We start from the raw sequence: 18,522 nt of genomic DNA on the forward strand, positions 1-18,522 counted from the left end.
GTGTTGTCTGTGGTTCTTCATCAGTGTTTTATAATTCTCCTTGTAGAGATCTTTCTCCTCCTTTGTTAAATTTATTCTTAGGTTATTTATTTATTTATTTATTGCAGCTATTGTAAACAGGATTGAGTTATTGATTTGGTTCTTAGCTTGGTTGTTGTTGGTATATGGAAGTGCCATTGCATTTTGTACATTGATTTTATAACCCAAGACTTTACTGAATTCATGGATCTAGGAGTCTGTTGGAGGAGTCTTTAGGGTTTTCTAGGTATGAGATCATATCATCAGCAAACATAGATCATTTGACTTCTTCGTTTTCAATTTGGATGCCCTTTCATTCTCTTGCCTGATTACTCTTGCTAGGACTTCCAGTCTATATTGAATAGAAGTGGTGAAAGTGGGCATCCTTGTCTTGTTCCAGTTCTTAGGGGCAATGCTTTTAACCTTTTCCCATTCAGCATGATGTTGGCCATGGGTTTTTCATATATGGCTTTCATTATTTTGAGGTATGTTCTCTGTATGCTGATTTTTTGAGGGTTTTATCAAGAAAGGATGCTGGATTTTATCAAATGCTTTTTCCACATCCATGAGATGATCGTAGTGGTTTTTGTTTTTAATTCTTTTTATGTGGTGAATTGCATTTATTGTTATGTGTATGTGAAACCATCCTTGCATCCCTAGGATGAAATCAACTTGATTATGATAAATGATCCTGTCTATGTGCTGTTGGATTTGGTTTTCTAGTATTTTGTTGAGGATTTTTGCATATATGTCATCAGAGATATTGGTCTGTAGTTTCCTTTTTTTTGTAGCATCCTTTCCTGGCTTGGTATCAGGGTCATGCTGGCTTCATAACATGAGTTAGGGAGGATTCCCTCCTTATTGATCCTTTGGAACAGTTCAGTGGGATTGGCCCTAGTTTGTCTCTGTACATCTGGTAGAATTCATCTGTGAATCTATCTGGTCTTGAGCTCATTTTTTTTTCTTGGGAGATTTTTAATTACTGATTCAATCTCACTACTACTTGTTGGTCTATTCAAGAGTGCTATTTCTTTCTGGTTCAATCTTGGGAGATTGTATTCAAAATTTCATCCATTTCCTCTAGGTTTTTTAGCTTGTAAGCTTATAATTGTGCATGATAGTCTCTGATGATCTTTTGTATTTATGCAGTATAAGTGGTAATGTCTCCTTTTTCATTTTTGTTTGTGTTTATTTTGATCTTCTCTCTTTTTGGTCAGTATAGTTAGTGGTTTATCAATTTTGTTTATCTTTTCAAAGAATGAACTTTTTGTTTCATTAATCCTTTCATTTTGTCTCTGTATCCTTTAGTTCTTCTCTGATCTTTATTATTTCTTTTCTTCTGCTAAATTTGGGCTTGGTTTGTTTTCGTTTTTCTAGTTCCTTGAGGTGTAATGATAGGTTGTTAATTTGTGATCTTTCTACTTTTCTGATATAGGTACTTACTGTGATAAAATTCCCTCTTCACATTGCCTATACTGTATCCCACAGGTTTTAGTATGTTGTGTTTTCACTTTTATTTGTTTCCAAAAAATCTTAATTTCTATCCATATTTTATCATTAACCCAGAGATCATTCAGGAGCATGTTGTTTAATTTCTCTGTTTGTATAGTTTTTTGTTTTGTTTTTGTTTGAGACAGAGTCTCACTCTGTTGCCCTGGGTAGAGTACAAGGGGCATCTTTGTGGCTCACTGCAACCTCAAACTCCTGGGCTCAAGAAATCCTCTTGTCCCAGCCTCCCAAGTAGTTGGGACTACAGGTGCCCTCCAGGATGCCTGGCTAATTTTTCTATTTTTAGTAGAGAAAGGGTCTCGCTCTTGCTCAGACTGGTCTCAAACTCCTGAGATCAAGTGACCCTCCTGCCTTGGCCTCTCAAAGTGCTAAGATTACAGTCATGAGCCACCATGCCCAGCCATGTTTGAATAGTTTTTGAAGTTGCTCTTTGTATTGATTTCTAGCTTTATTCCACTGTGGTCCAAAAAGATACTTGATGTGATTTTGATTTTTATAGATTTGTTAAGACTTGTTTTGTGACCTAAAATGTGGTCTATCTTGGAGAATATTCCATGTGCTGATGGAAAGAATGTATCTTCTGTAGTTGCTGGGTGGAAAGCTCTGTAAATGTCTCTTAAGTCCGTTTTGTCTAAAGTTCAATTTAAGTCCAATGTTTCTTTGTTGATTTTCTGTCTTTTTTTTTTTTTTTTTTTTTTTGAGACAGAGTCTCACTCTGTTGCCCAGGCTAGAGTGAGTGCCGTGGCGTCAGCCTAGCTCACAGCAACCTCAAACTCCTGAGCTCAAGCGATCCTCCTGTCTCAGCCTCCCGAGTAGCTGGGACTACAGGCATGCGCCACCATGCCCGGCTAATTTTTTCTATATATATTTTTAGCTGTCCATATAATTTCTTTCTATTTTTAGTAGAGGTGGGGTCTCGTTCTTGCTCAGGCTGGTCTCGAACTCCTGAGCTCAAACGATCCGCCCACCTCGGCCTCCCAGAGTGCTAGGATTACAGGCGTGAGCCACCGCGCCCGGCCGATTTTCTGTCTTGATGATCTGTCTAGTGCTGTGAGTAGGGTGTTGAAGTCCCCCACTACTATTGTACTGCTGTCTATCTCCTTTTTTAGGTCTAGTAATATTTGTTTTGTGAATCTGGGTGCTCTAATGTTGGGTGTATATATTTTTAGGATCATTATATCCTCTTGCTGAATTGACCTTGTTTATTTTACCGAATATTAAGTATAGCTACTCATGCTCATTTTTGATTTCTGTTTGCATAAAATATCTTTTTCTATCCCTTTACTTTCAGTCTATATGTGTCTCTAGGGGTAAAGTGAGTTTCTTATAAGCAGCATATAGTTGCATCATTTTTTATCAATTCTATCAATCTTTATCTTTTAAGTGGAGCATTTAATCCATTTATATTCTAGGTTAATGCTGCTATGTGAGGCTTTGTTATTGTCATTTTGTTAGTTGACGTGTAATTGTTTTATACTTTTTTCTATCTTTTCCTCAGTTTTTTTTAATCTTTGTGGTTTGCTGAACTTCTGTCATGATGCCATTTACTTCCTTTATTTTCCTCCTTTGTGTGATCATTTTATAAGTGTTTTATATTTTCATGTGTTTTTATGTTGGTGAATATTGACCTGTGGTTTCCATGTTTAAGACTCATTTGAGCATTTCTTATAGGGGTGGTTAATGGTGATGAATTCTCTGAGTGTTTGCTTGTCTGGGAAAGCTTTATTTCTCCTTCACTTATGAAACTTATTCTGACAGGATATAAAATTCTTGGCTAACAGGTTTTTTTCCTTTCAGCACTTTGAAAATGCCATCCCATAATCCTTTGGCCTGTAAGGTTTCTCCTGAGAAGTCCTCTGTTAGTCTGATGGGGATTCCTTTATAGGTAACTAGATGCCTCGATCTTGCTAATTTAAAAATTCTCCCTTTCACTTTGACTTTAGTCATTTTGATTATAATATGTGTGGTGAAGTCCTTTTTGCAATGTATTTGCCTGTGATCTGGCCTCCTGTATTTGACTGATCATCTGGCCTCCTGTATTTGCCTGATCATCTGGACTCCTGTATTTGAATGCCTAACTCTCTTACTCGTCCTGGGAAATTTTCATCTAATATTTTCTTAAATAGAGTTTCTAAACTTTTTTTTATCTCTTTTCCCCCTTTGAAATACTAATAATTTGAAAGTTCAGTCATTTTATGAAGTCCTAGATGTCTCAAAGGCTTTGCTTATTCTTTTCTATTCTTTTTTCTTATTTTTGTCTGACTGGATTATTTCAAAAGACCTGTCTTAACTTCTGAGATTCATTCTGCTGCTTGATCTAGTCTGTTTTTGAAACTTTCAGATGTGATTTGTATTTCCTTCAATGAATTTTTCAGCTCCAGAATTTCAGGTTGTTTTTTTTTTTTTTTTAAGATATATCCTTTGTAAATTTCTGATTCATATCCTGAATTGATTTTCTGATTTCTTTATATTATAATGGTTTTCAGATTCCTCTTGCATTTCATTTATAATAGCTTCTTTAAAGTCACTATTGTGAATTCCTTACCTGGCATTATGAGGAATTCTTTTTGATTGGGATCTATTGCTAGACAATTTTTGTGGTCCTTTTTGTGTTGTCATATTTCCTTGTTTTTTCATGTTTCCTGTGTTCTCACATTGACATTGGCATATCTGATGTAACAGTTGCTGTTCTGGTTTTGGAAATTGCTTTCAAAAAGGAAAATTTTTTCCTGAAGATTTATATACATTGTCAGTTGAGTAGGACACTTTGGATTTGATTTTGGGTGCCTGCAGTTGAGTGATCTTTGTATAATGTCTTAGGCAGTACACAGGGTCAGTGGTATCTGTGATTTCTTTGGTGGCTTAGGGTACAGTTATTAGTTGAGGCTATGAAGTTTTGCTGGGGACTTGAATGCCAGCTGAGCCAGTCTTCAGGCCCTAGTAGTGGCAGTACAGGATGAATATGCCTGATTTTAAGCCACAGAGCAGCTTATGCTGACAGCAGTGTTAGTGTGTCTGGGACGGGGGCCAATTCTTGGGCCTTCAGGTGGCTTGCACAGAAGCTAGTAGTTGAAGCAGAGGGCCATGTGTGTGGATGGGTTCTCAGGCCCCTAAGCAGCTGGTATTATGTATGAAGCGACAGTAGCAGTGGTGGAGCCACCCAGTAGGACCCAAGTGGTTCATGTTGATGTTACTGGTAGTTGCTATGGATTGGGCATGCTGGTCCACAGTCCCACAGCTGCCTGTAACATGGCAGTGGGAATTGTTCTAAGTGTGCTTAGGAGAGTTTATTCTCCCTTGTCCCTTTCCAGCCAGGTAGCAGCTGCAGCCACGTTACCTTGAACATTGCCCAAGGCTGAGGCAACGTCTAATGTTAAACTCTCAAAATGGAGCTGGCTGTGGGCTTACAATCAAAGAGGGCAGGACTCGTTTCAGGCAAGTGGCATGGGAGAGAAACTGTGGGGAGTGTGGTCTGCTCATGTCTCTGTTTCCCAATGGCCCCTAGCAGGGCAATGGGAATTGTCCTAGGTGTGTGTAGGACAGCTTAGGCTTCCCTGTCCCTTCTGAGCTGGGTGGGGCTACAGCTGCATAAGCCTGAACTCAGCCCTAAGGCAGAGCATTGCCCAGCTTTAAACTCCCAAACTGGCACCTTGGGTTTGTGACCTTTCTCAGGAAGGCTGCATTGCCAGTAAACTCTGAGAAGTCCAGTTTGTCTAAGACTGGGTCCCACCACAGCTAGCATCCCAGGTGTGTGCTGGAAAGCCTGATTTCCCTGCCTCTCCACAGCCAGGCAGAGCCTGAAGCTGCATCAGCCCAGACTCAGACTGAGGGTGCAGCCCAGTGTCAAACTTTCAAAATGGTGCCTTGGACCTGAGACTGGAAAGGCTGAGGCCCCACACAGGCAAGCAGTGTGGGTGAGAAATGGTAGAAAATGCTGTCTATTCATGTCTCAGTCTAAACAGCAGCCAACAGCACGGTGGTGGGGTCCTTCCCAGGGTGCATGGGAGTGCCTGGGCTTCTCCATCCCTCCTCAGAGCCATGCAGTGGCTGCAGGCATGCCCACAGTTCTCCCATATCTAGGCTCTCAGAATGGCACCTAGCTTAAACTGCTGTAGGCTCAGATGCCTGTGGGATTCTGCATGGATTCTCTTTCTGGAGCAATATCTCTGTGAGATCTCCAAGCAGCTTCCTATGGTAGGCCCTAGACCTGTGTGGGTTGGGGGATTCTCTTGTAGCCAAAATCATAAAAGTTCATCTTGGAGAGTGGAGCCTCATGGGCTTCTCTCTTACTGTTCCCCCACATCCAGGAGCTTCTTCTGGCTTTTAGCCAGTCCCTGACTGGGCATGTTACCCTGAACCCTCTCTTACCCACTTTTGGTGTTTCTTACCACTTCCCTGGTGAATCCTAGCATTCTCTCCTAGATAATCTGTTTGAAATGTGAGAGTCTGCTTACTATTCTGGTTCCTCTCTGTGGAGGGGGCTTGTACTACCTGTGTCTAGTCAGCCATCTTGATCCTAACCCCCCTTTTTTTCCTATTGTTGTCTCTGCCTTTGATGTCATATCCAAGAAATCATTACCAAATCCAATGTCATAAAGCTTTTGCCCTACATTTCTAAGAGTTTTATAGTTTTAGATCTTACATTTAGGTCTTTAATCCATTTTGAGTTAATTTTCATAATATGGTGTTAGGTAAAGGTCCAGTTTCATTCTTTTGCATGTGCATATCCAGTTTCCTGACATCATTTTGTTGAAAAGACTGTCTTTTCCCCAGTATATTGTCTTGGCAACCTTGTCAAAAGTCACTAGACCATATTTGCAAGGTATTTCTTCTGGGTTCTCTAGTCTATTCCATTGGCTTACAAGTCTGTCTTTTTTACAGTACCACACTTTTGATTACTGTAGCATTGTAGTAAGTTTTAAAATCAGGAAGTATGAGTCCTCCAGCTTTGCTAAAAGACAATGAATGTTTTGTTTCAATATTGTTTGGGCTATTTGGGGTACCTTAAGATTCCATATGGATTTTATATGGTTTTTCTACTTCTGAAAAAAAGCATCATTGGGATTTTGATAGGATTGGATTGAATCTGTAGATTGCTTTGGATAATATTGACAACTTAACAACATTAAATCTTCCAATCCATGAACATGGGATGTGTTTCACTTATGTCTTCTTTAATTTATTTCTGTAATGTTTTATAGTTTTCATTATATAAGTCTTTCACCTCCTTAGTTAATTCTTAAGTACTTTATTCTTTTTGATAATACTGAAAATGGAATTTTCTTAGTTTCCTCTTCAGATTTTTAGTGTATAGAGATGAAAGTGATTTTTATGTATTGACTTTGTGTCCTGCTACTTTGCTGAATTCATTCTTTACTCTTTTTTTGTTTTGTTTTGTTTTGTTTTTGAGACAGGATCTTACTCTGTCACTGGGGATATAGTGCAGTGGAAACATCGTAGTTCATGGCACCCTCAAACTTTTCAACTAAAGTGATCCTCCTTCTTCAGTCTCTCAAGAAGGTGGGACTATAGAGTTGTGCCATCACACTCAGCTTTCTATTTTTTGTAGAGACAGGGTCTTGCCCTTGTTCAGGCTTTCCTGAACTCCTGGGCTCAAGCAATCCTCCTGCCATGGCCTCCCAAAGTTCTAGGATTACAGGTATGATCTACTGTGGCTGGCCTTCATTCGTTAGTTATAATTTCTTTGGTGGAATCTTTAGGGTTCTCAACATATCATCTGTGACCAGAGATAATTTTACTTCTTTTCCAATTTGGATGTCTTTTATTTCTTTTCCTTGCCTAATTTCTCTGTCTAGAACATCCAGTACTATGTTGAATAAAAGTGGTGAAAATGGGCATCCTTGCTTTGTTTACTTAACTTAGAAGAAAATGTTCTAGTCTTTCACCATTGAGCATGACTTTTTTATGGGTTTTTCATAACGACTTTTATTATGTTGATGTAGTTTCCTTCTATTCCTAGTTTGTTGAGTGTTTTCTTTACTATGAAAGTGTGTTGAATTTAATCAAATGATTTTTCTCTAACAATTGAGATGATCATGTTGTTTTTTCCCTGCTTCATACTTTTAATGTGGTGTATTACATTGATCAATTTTGTATGTAGAACCATCCTTGCATTCCAGGAAAAAATCCCACTTGTCTATGATATATAATCACTTTAATATGCTGATGAATTCAGTTTTGCTAATTTTTTTAAGGTTTTTGCATCAGTGTTCTTAAGGGCTATTCATCTGTAGTATTCTTTTCTTGTAATGTCTTTGTCTGGCTTTAGTATCAGGGAAATACTGGCCTCATAGAATGAGTTAGGAAGTATTCACTCCTGTTCAATTTCTTGGAAAAGTTTAAGAAAACCTGATATTAGCTCTTCTTCAAATATTTGGCAGCATTCACTAGTGAAACAGTCATGTCCAGGACTTTTCTTTGTCAGGAGATTTTTATTACTGATTCAATCTCCTTACTAGGAATAGGTAGTTTTAGATTTTCTATTTCTTTGTGATTTAGTCTGTGTAGGTTTTTTTGTTTCCAGGGATTTGTCCATCTCATCTAAGTTATCCAATTTGTTGGAATATAATTGTTCATAGCATTCTCTTATAATCCTTTTAATTTCTGTAAAATTGGTAGTAATGTTTCTAATTTCATTTCTGATTTTAGTAATTTGAGTCTTCTTTTTTTCTTAGTCTATATGGCTAAAATTTTGTCAATTTTGTTGATCTTTTCAATGAATCAACTTTCAGTTTCACTGATTTTCTAGATTTTTTAATTGTATATTTCATTTATCTCTTCTAATCTTTATTGTTTACTTCCTTATGCTAGGTTTGGATTTAGTTTGTTGTTCTTTTGCTAATTCCTTAAGTTGTAAAGTTAGGTTATTTATTTGAGATCTTTAATGTTTAATGTAAGCATTTATAGCTATAAATTTCCCCCATCATGGCATTCACTACCTCCCATAAATTTTGTTATGCTATGTTTTTGTTTTCATTAGTTGGCTGGTATTTTCTAATTTCCCTTGTGATTTTGTTTTGGATGAACTTGTTTAAGAGTGTGTTGTTCAATTTGCAAATTTTTAAAAATTTTTCTGTTTATCTTTATTACTGAGTTCTAATTTCATCTCATTGTGGTTGGAGAAGATACTTTCTATGACATTTATCTTTTAAAATCTATTGAGACTTAATTTGTGGACTAACATATGGTCTGTCCAGGAAAATGTCACATGTGCACTTAAGAAGATTGTGTGTGCTGTTGTTGATGGGTGTTCTGTGTATGTCTGTTAGACCTAGTTGATTTATTGTGTTAAGTACTCTATTTCCTTACTAATCTTCTTTCATATTGTTCTATCCATGATTGAGAGTGGAGTATTGAGGTCTCCAACTATTACTGTAGAACTGTATGTTTCTCCCTTAAATTCTGACAGTTTTTGTTTCATATACTTTGATGATATGTTATTGGGTGTGTAAATGTTTACAATTGTTACATCTTCTTGCTGTACTGCACCATTTATTAATGTATAATGTACTTGTTTCTTGTAAGCTTTTTAAAGTCTATTTTGTTTGATATTAGTATAGCCACCTCTGCTTTTAATTACTATTTGCATGAAATATCTTTTTCTATCCTTTCACTTTCAATCTATTTGTGCCTTTGCATCTACAGTGAGTCTCTTATAAATAGCATATATTTGGATCATGTTTTTAAATCCATTTTGTCAGTATCTATCTTTTTGCTGTTGTTTTGTTCTTTAAATTGGAGAATTTAGTTCATTTATATTTAAGGTAATTACTGATAAGGAGAGATTTACTTCTGTCATTTTGCTGTTTGTTTTCCATATGTTATAACTTTTTGTCCATTTCTTGCATTACTATTTTCTTTTGTGTTTAATTCTTTTGTAATGAAATGTTTAAATTCCATTCTCATTTCCTTTTGTGTATATTCTATAGCTATTTTATGGTTACTGTGGGGATTACATTTAACAAGCTAAATTATAACACTCTAATTGGAATTTATCCCAGTTTAACTTCAATAACATACAAAAATTTTGGTCCTTTACAGCTGTCCCTACACCTTCCAGTTGTTGATGTCACAAAATTTCATCTTTATACACTGTGTTCCCCAAAACATAAACTAACAATTCTCTTAAATCTCTTTGGCCTCTTAAGTTATGTAGAAATGAACCTAATCTTCGACAAAGCAGACAAAAACATAACTCTGGGGACAAGAATCCCTATTCAATAAATGGTGCTGGGAAAATTGGATAGTCACATGTAGAAGACTGAAACAGGACCCACAGCTTTCACCTCTCACAAAAATCAAATCATGGTGGATAACAGACTTAAACCTTAGGTGTGAAACGATTAGAATTCTAGAAGAAAATGTAGGAAAGACTCTTACAGACATTGGCCTAGGCAAAGAATTTATGAAGAAGACCCCTAAGGCAACCACAGCAACAACAAAAATAAATGAATGGGACCTGATTAAATTAAAAAGCTTCTGCACAGCCAAAGAAACAGTCCAGAGAATAAACAGACCACCTACAGAATGGGAAAAAATTTTCGCATACTACACATCAGATAAAGGACTGATAACAAGAATCTATTTAGAACTCAGGAAAATCAGCAAGAAAAATTCAAACAACCCTATCAAGAAGTGGGCAAACGACATGAATAGAAATTTTTCAAAAGAAGATATAAGAATGGCTAACAAACATATGAAAAAATGCTCAGCATCCCTAATTATCAGAGAAATGCAAATCAAAACCACAATGAGATATCACTTAACCCCAGTGAGAATGGCCTTTATCAAAAAGTCCCAAAACAACACATGTTGGCGTGGATGTGGAGAGACAGGAACACTCATACACTGCTGGTGGGACTACAAACTAGTGCAACCCCTGTGGAAAGCATTATGGAGATACCTTAAACAGATTCAAATAGATCTACCATTCGATCCAGCAATCCCATTATTGGGCATCTACCCAAAAGAACATAAGTCATTCTATGACAAAGACACCTGTACCTGAATGTTTATAGCAGCACAATTCACAATTGCAAAGATGTGGAAACAATCCAAATGCCCCTCAATTCATGAATGGATTAGTAAATTATGGTATATGTATGCCATGGAGTATTACTCAGCTATAAGAAATAACAGTGATACGACATCTCTTTGGTTCTCCTGGAGAGAGTTGGAACCCATTATACTAAGTGAAGTATCCCAAGAATGGAAAAACAAGCATCACATGTACTCACCAGAAAATTGGTTTCCCTGATCATCACCTAAATTCACATCTGGGAATGATACCAATCGGATATCAGACTGAGGTGGGGGTGGGGGGAGGGGATGGGTGTATGCCCACATGATGAGTGCGTTGCGCACCGTCTGGGGAATGGTCACGCTTGAAGGTGCTGACTCGGGGAAGGGGGGGGTGCGAGGAGGGGATGGGTATATACCTACATGATGAGTGCAATGCGCACTGTCTGGGGACTGGACACGCCTGGAACTCTGAATTGGGGGGATAGGTGATACATGGGCAACGTATGTAACCTGAACTTTTGAACCCCCCATAATAAGCTGAAATAAAAAAAAAAAAAAGAAAGAAAAAAAGAAAAATACAAAAATATTTTTGAAAACTATCAAGGAAATCTATTCCTATTAAATAGGTCTTAAAGCTAGAGACCTCTTGAATGAAAGTAACACTATCTATACATACACAGTGAGATCAACTAACTTGTTCTTGGGTTTTAAGTTTCCTAATAAAGAACTGGAGTCTGGGTCACTATCACAGATGAGAAATTGTATTTCAAAAGCTTAAAAAGGAGAATGCAATAAATTGGTGTTGCCTTCAGGGGATCTTGCTCTAATAGATGTGAAAAAAGTTATTTATTCAACTTAAAAATTATTAAATCAAACATTTGATGAAATTTTTAAAAGGAAAAAAAAGAAATAAAATATGAAGTTACAAACCATTGTTACAATAATACTAACTATTATAATTGCTTATGTATTTCCCTTTATTGAGATCTTTATTTCTTCATACAGCTTTAAGTTAGTAACTAGTGTTGTTTTATTTCAACCTACAGGACTTTCTTTAGCATTTCTTGTAGAGCAGGTCTAGTGGTAACAAATGCAGTGTTAATTTTAATTTCTTCCTCACTTTCGAAGGACAATTTTGCTAGATACAGGATTTGTAGTTGGCATTTTTTAAAAATATATCGTCCCAATACCTTTTATTGTCCAAAGTTTCTGATGAGAAACCTACTGATTAACTTACTGGAGAACTCATGTACGTGATGAGCAGCTTCTTACTGCTTTCAAGATTCTCTCTGACTCTGTTTATAAAAATTTGATTATAATGTGTCTTGATGTGGATCTCTTTGAAATTTGCTGAGTCTCTTGAATGTTTAGATTCGTGTCTTTCATCAAATTTAAGATGTTTTCAGCCATCATTTCTTGAAATATTCTCTCTTCCTCATTATTTCCCTCTTCTCCTTCTGGGACTCCAAAAATGGCCTATTGATGGTGTCCTGCAGGTCCTTTAGGCTCTGTTCACTTTTCTTCAATGTTTTTCTTTCTGTTTCTCAGAATTGATAATTTCCATTGTCCTATCTACAAGTTCATGGATCCTTTCTTTTGCCTGCTCAAATCTGCCTTTGAATCCTCTGGTGAATTTTTCAGTTATTGTATGTTCTGGATCCAGAATTTATTTCTCTGTAGGTTTTCTTTTTATTGATATGTCCATTTTGTCCACACATAATTTTCTTGGCTTTCTTTACATGTTCCTTTAGTTTTTTAGCATCTTTCAGACAGTTGTTTTAAAGTCTTTGTCTAGTAGATCTGCCATAATGTTTTTGGTCAAGTACAGTTTCTGTTTATTTATTATTTTCCTTTGAAAATAATAATATTAATTTCCTGTTTCTTTGTATGCATTGTGGATTTTTTAACTGAAAATTGAACACTTGAATGTAGTCATGTGGGTAACTCTGAAAATCAGCCTCTTCCTCCTCTCCAGAGTTTGTTGGTTTTTTATTACTTTTTATATATTTACATATTTATTTTTATTGTTATAGGTTGTCTGTGTGCCAAGGATCAGACTGAGGTGTAAGCTTAAGGTCTTTTCAGGTCTTTCTTGAGCCTGTGCCTTTCCCTGTGTTATGACATAACTTTCTAATTTCCTCATATATGCAGTTGCTTTTGAATGCCCTAGTCACTAATATCTGGGTCCCAAAAGGGGAAACAGAGAAAAATGAAGAGGGAGGGAAGCTTCTGTCCCTTTAAGTCCCCCAGAAGTCTCTTCAGCTGGGGGGAAAGGTACAACAATGGCTGCCTACTTTTTTTTCTGCACATCTTTGTTCAGAAGCAGCAATCAGTGATCAGTGATCAGAGTACAGATCCCTGAAATTTGGAAGACAGGGTCCTTTTTGCTTACCTTGGCTCCTGCTAGCTTCACGCAAGCTGCTCCAGGAACACATGTATAGTCCCTGCCATGGAGCTGGAAATGAGGGATGAGTAGCTAGTACTGTGCTAAGAACTGAAGTTAACTGAAATTAACTGCAATTTTCCATCCAAGCTTTCTCCTGAAATAGGTCATAGAATCCAGAGTTCCAAAATAGTTAAATGAGATCAATGCTGCCAGTACAATTGTTGTCCAGCTGGGGAGACAGATTCCTGGTGCTTCCTACTCCATCATCTTCCCAGAATCCTCTCTGTTGCATATTCCTCTCTGTTAACTTCTCTTCTCTTTTCCTTTTATAAACATTAATTTGTAGACCCCTATAATCCTGAAAAGATTCCCCTTGCTTTTTTGCAACTAGCTGCAGTTTTCATTCTCCTCACTTCAGACAACCATTAATGTACTTTTTGCCTCTATAACAGGGGTCTACAAATTACTATAATGGGCCAAATCCAGCCTGTGCTCTGTTTTTGTAAACATAGTTGACCCTTGAACATGTGGGGGTTAGAGGTACAAACCCCACATGCAGATAAAAATCTGTATATAACTTTTGACTTCCCAAATACTTAACTACTACTAGCCCACTGTTGTCTGGAAGTCTTACTGATTAACATAAACAGTTGATCAATACATATTTTACATGTTATATGTCTTATATACTGTATTCTTACAATATAGTAAGCTAGAGAAAAGAAAATGTTAAGAAAATCATAAAGAAGAGAGAATATAGTTACTATTCATTAAGTAGAAGTCGATCATTGTAAAAGTCTTCATTATCAGTTTTACGTTGAGTAGGGTGAGGAAAAGGAAGAGGAGGGGTTGGTCTTCCTATCTTAGGGGTGGCAGAGGTGAAAGAAAATCCATGAATAAGCGGATCCATGCAGTTCAAACCTATGTTTTTCAAGGGTCAATTGTACTTTTATGGGAACACAGCTATGCCCATTCATTTACATATAATCTGTGGCTACTTTCTCCTGACAAATACAGAGTTGAGTAGTTATCACAGAGCTTTGTTTTATGACCAAAAAAGGCCAAACTATTTACATTGCCCTTTACAAAAAAAAGTTTATTGACTTCTGCTGTATAGACTTGTCTTTTCTAGACATTTCACATATATAGAATAAGAAAATACATAATGTTTGAATGTAACTTTTCATTTAGCATTTCTTTGAGGTTCACCCATGTTATAGCATGGATGACGTTTGCTCCTTTTTATTGTTGAATAATACTCCATTGTAAAGATATACCACATTTGTTTATCCATTCACCAGTTGATGGGTGTGTGGATTTAGCTGTTATAAATAATGCTGTAGACATTCATGTACAAGTTTTTTTGTGGACATATGTTTTCATTTCTTTTGGGTAGATACCTAGGAGTTGAATTGCTGGGCCATATGGTAAATTTACGTTTAACATTTTCAGAAAATGTCAAACTGCTTTCCAAAGTGGCTGTATCATTTATATTCCACACCAGCAATGTATGAGGCTTCCCTTTTCTCTACATCTTCCCCACTACTTATTATTGTCTGTTTATTTTAATTATACCATTCTAGTGGGAGCAAAATGATATTATGTTGTGGTTTTAATTTGGATTTATGAATGAGTAATGATATTGACCATCTTTTCCTGTGCTTTTTTAGCCATTCACATAACTTCTGTGAAATGTCTATTCAAATATTTTGTCCATTTGTAAAACAGATTGTTTGACTTATTGTTAAGGTGTAAGTTCTTTTTATATTCTTCATACAAGGCTTTTATCAGAAATATGATTTACAAATATTTTTTCTCAATCTGAGGATTATCTATTTATCTTCTTAATGGTGTCTTCTGCTGCACAAAGTTTTAAATTTTAATGAAGTCCAATTAAACAATCTTTTTTTTTTTTTTTCTAATTTACTCTTTTGATGTTGTATCCAAGAAATCTTTGACTAACCCAAAGGTCATGAAGATTTTTCCCTATGTTTTCTTCTAAAGGTGCTATGGTTTCAGTTCTTAAATAGCTCTTAAGACCATTTTGAATTAACTTTTACATATGTTGTGAGGTAAGGCTTAAAACTCTTCCATCAATTGTCAAAAAGACCATTTTTTGACAATGTGTTTTGGCACCTTTCTTGAGAATCAATGGACCTAAATATAGGGGTTTATTTTTGTACTCTACATTTTGTTCCATTGATCTGTATGGCTATCTTTATTCCAATGCCACACTCATGGTCTTACCATAGATTTATAGTAAGTTTTGAAATCAAAAAGTATAAGTTCTTCCACTTTGTTCTTTTTAGGGATTGTTTTGACTATCCTGGGTCCTTTACATTAACATACAAATTTTAGGTAAGCTTGTCGATTTCTGCAAAAAAAAGTCTGCTGATATTTCTATGGGGATAGTGTTGACTCCATAGATCAATTTGGGGATCTGACTTCTTAACAATATTGAGTGTTCCAATCCATGAACATGGAATATGTTTCCACTTATTTCGATCTTTAATTTCCCTCAGCAATATTTTGTACTTTTAAGTCTACAAGCCTTACACTTTGTTAAATTTATTCCTGTGCTTTATGATACTAACAGTTATTGTCAATTGAATTTTTTCTCAATTTCATTTTTGACTTGATCATTGCTAGTGCATAGAAATACAACTACTTTTTGCATATTGATTCTGTATCATGTAACTTGGCTGAACTCACAATCCTGTTGATTTTTCAGGGTTTTCTACATGTGGTTGTTGGTGACAATGATAATTTAACTTCTTCCTTTCCAATCTGGATACCTTTTCTTTTTTTTCTTGCCTGATTACACTGGGTAGAACTCTCAGTATGACTGGGTTAGCTCAAGAACCTTGTCTTCAAGCTCTGGGATTCTTTCTTCCCCTTGGTTTAGTCTGTTGCTGCTGTGTTGTGAAGTTTGGCCTTCTTGCCCCTCCTCCTCATCCCATACATCTTTTTATTCAGCTCAAAATATTTTCTGATTTTCTTTGTGATTTCTTTTTTGACCCATGATTTTTTCGAAAGTTTAATTTTGAAATATTTGTGGATTTTCCAAATTTCCTTTTGTTAATTTGTACTTTTATTCTGTTGTGGTAGAAAAATTACTATGTATGATTTTAATCCTTTTACATTTATTGACATTTGTTCTAGGGCCTATCATATGGCCTATCCTGGAGAATACTTCATGTACACCTAAAAACTGTACATTTTGTTGTTGTTGGGTGAAGTGTTTTATAATTGTCATTTAAAATAAGTTGGTTAATAGAGGTGTTCAAGTCTTATATCCTTGCAGATCAGGGCATCTTTTAAAAATATAAAATAGATAACATTCGTATACTATGATCCACTTGTGGCTTTCCACTGACTTTAGAATAATATCCAGGTTTCTTTCACCATCTACAGAGCCTTACATCGCCTGATTCCTGCCCATCTCCATGCATTCATTACGTGACACTCATCACTTTGCTCGATTAATAAGCTACTCTTGTCTTTTGAAATTACAGTCTTGCTCTTGTTTTAAGCTTTTACATTTTCTGTTCTATTAGATTGGCACATTCTTCCCTCACATTATCATTCTGGTCTGAGCTCAAATGTTACCTCTTGAAATCTTCTTTGACAATCTAACCTACTTTATACTCCACTTCTACTATGTCTTTTTTATCACATCATTCTGATTGTTTTTTTCATAGCATTGTCACTATCTAAAATTACCAGTGACCATTCTGTATTCTGGGCCACTTGCTGGGTTTGCCAGATAATAGCTACTTCCATGAGCCAGAAGTATAATTCATTGCTTCCAGTATTCTACTCAGGGTGGCACTCTCAACTTCTGATGCTAATTTTATTTCTGCCCTCTCTCTTTTCTGCAGTCTCCTTCTGAAACTTTGCTCTGGTGTGGGCTCCGGAGCTGTTTCTATCTACTATCCCCACTCCCAACTACTTCACAGAAATTGTAGTTTATGGCATTCTGTTTCCTAGTTAAACTGTATGTGTGGGCTATGGGTGGTTTTCATTTATTCTTCTTGTTAGCCTGTATGTTTTTTAGAATACGTGTGAACAGATTTGGAACTACTAGTAATTCTACACGTTATGCCATTAATTTTAAAAGTATTTTAATATATACTTGCTACCCAAACCAAATGATATAATTTCAAAATATATTTAATAAATTATGCTAATATTTTCTTAATTTGAAATAAAGTTGTTCCACTTAGTAAATGAGAAAAAACTAGGAAAAAATCCACCTACATATTAAAGATATTATAAATGAACTTTAGATTTTAATATGTTGAACTAAAATAAACATATATAACAAAATTATATTCCATCATATATAAAATATTAAAAATCATACAAGGAATTTAAAAGACTACATGCAGTCATTCCTCAGTATTCTTGGAGGACTGGTGCAAGAACCCAGGTATGCGAAAATCCTCACATATTCAAGTCCCACTGTTGGCTCTGTGGCACCGAGTATAAGAAAACTCAGCTCTCCATATAGGCAGGTCTTGCATCTCTCGAATACTGTATTTTCAATCCCCATTTGGTTGAAAAATATATGCCTGTAAGTGGACCCGCACAGTCCAAACCTGTATTGTTCAAGGGTCAATGATATTTGTTTTAAAAAAAGAAAAAATCTGGAAAAACTTTATAGGATTCTGCCAATATAGTGCAAAATGAATTATTTGCCATGCACTGTGAAATCCCAGGATGAAGACCCAGTGCAGATAAAAATAATTCTTGCGAATGCCTCTTGGTAAGTTGTGAGTTCATTGAGATCTCAATGCTTGGTGTTTCTTTACTTCATTTTCATCTAGTTAATGGTTTTAAGTATTTCATTTCCAAATGCTCCCTAGTAAAGGTACAAGATTGTATGATTTCTAAAGGTTTCTTAAGAGTTCAGATGACAGCAGATACACAGGCAAAACATTCAGTATAGCGTGGGTAGGAATTTTGGGTTGGAGTCTGACAGGTCTGGATGCAAGCTCAGCGTCAACACTCATTCCTTGAGCCTGGGCAACTTAATTTCTCTTAACTTTGGTTTTCTCATCAACATCATGAACATAGTAATAATATAGTACCACTTTGTAAGATTATTAGAAAGACCACATGGAAAGATTTAACGTGATCAAAAGTGATGCATTTGCTTTTATGAGAAAAGCGATATATTTGGATATAGTGGTAACTTCATTTTATTACTCATTTATGCACTATACATGCAAAAAAAAAAAAAAAAATCTTGGAAGGGTCCCCTTAAAAATTTCCTTCAATTTCCTTGTGTGGATTGCCATTGTTGAAAAAAAAAAGTTATAAATGAGATCAAAAGTTCTTTGGAGGGAAAAATGAGTTACAGGTCACACTGTGCCATTTCTGCTCTAGTTCTTTTTGCTCTTCAGTTCTTTTCTGCAGGCTTATTACTTGTTCATGCCTAACCTTTATGCTGAGTGGCCAATTGCTCTTCACTAACCACTCACCACGTGTTTGCATTTACAAAGCTAAGTTAACGAAAGATAAAAAAGGACATACCGTATGCTGGTAAGAGCATTGGGAAATCT

This window comes from Eulemur rufifrons, chromosome 5, assembly GCF_041146395.1.
Source record: "Eulemur rufifrons isolate Redbay chromosome 5, OSU_ERuf_1, whole genome shotgun sequence".
Classification (NCBI taxonomy): domain Eukaryota; kingdom Metazoa; phylum Chordata; class Mammalia; order Primates; family Lemuridae; genus Eulemur; species Eulemur rufifrons.